A 1,297-nucleotide genomic window follows, 5' to 3' on the forward strand; every position below is an offset into this window, starting at 1 on the left:
CGAACCCGCGTCCCCTGCATCGGCAGGCGGACTCCCAACCACTGCGCCACCAGGGAAGCCCAACCACTGAGCTTTTTACTGTCTCTGTAGTCTTCCTTTTTCAGAATGTCATATAATTCGAATCACACAGTATGGAAAAGTTAAAACTGGCTTATTCCATTTAGCAGCATGAATTTGTCTCCTCCATGTCTTTCCACGGCTTGATAGCTCATTTACTTTTCACTGAATTTCCATTGTCTTGATATACCAGTTTGTTTATCCATTCATCTATTGAAGGACGTCAAGGCTGTTTCCAAATTTAGGCAATTATGAATAGAGCTACTGTAAACATCCATGGGCAGGTTTTCGTGGGGGTGTAATTTTCAACTCATTTGACACCCTGTTTTCTTACATCCAGCCCATCTCATTCATGTATACTACCAACCTGGTCCTTTCAGCCATATGACTTTGTGCCTCTTACTTACCTATGACTTGCCTATTCATTGAAGGTGGCCTTCTAAAAAAAGAAACTATATTGAGTTAAATACTATATCATTTATTAAGATTATTGTATTTTGATGTAATAAAATTACCTCCTTCTGAAACAACATTCTACATTTTAGACTTTTCCTCTCCCTCCGAATAATGAACGGATGAAATCAGATGTACCTTCTGGTGTTTATTTGCTGATTAGCTCAGGTATTAAAGCATTGTGCTAATGATCCTGAGATCATGGGCTAATTATAATGGCAATAACACTAACTATAATACTGCTTAGTTAGACTTACTCTGTTCCATGGTACATGCCACACCCTAAAAGTAGGCCAGTCTTGCAGATGATGGCAGATTGTATCAGTCTATTTCCATTGCTGGAAAAGTAATTCAAAGCATACATCCTCATCATGGTTAAGTTATTTTGGTCTCATCTTATTTGTATGGGAAGATCAAACATTTGGAAATCAACTTTCCCATTTCCCATGGGATGGTCACTCAGTTAAAAGCACAAAATGATTTTCCCCAAGGCAAACATAGGAATCTACTTCTAAAATAGAGTGTTTGTTAGAATGTGTCCAAAAATTTCCAGACTTCACAGAATCCGAGACAAATATAATTGAGTCTGTGATATTCTAAAGCATTGAAAACTATGTCACAGCGTCCTCGTAGAAGGAGAAGCCACGAGGAAAAGAATTTTTAAATTACGTTAAAAATGTTGCATTTTCAGTGCTTCTTAGGGATAAATGAGAAATTATAAAAAATTGATTATGTTGTATGATTTCATGAAACAGCAGTCACCTCACCTAATACCTTAAATAATCCA

Source organism: Lipotes vexillifer, unplaced genomic scaffold, assembly GCF_000442215.2.
Source record: "Lipotes vexillifer unplaced genomic scaffold, Lipotes_vexillifer_v1.1 scaffold758, whole genome shotgun sequence".
NCBI lineage: Eukaryota > Metazoa > Chordata > Mammalia > Artiodactyla > Lipotidae > Lipotes > Lipotes vexillifer.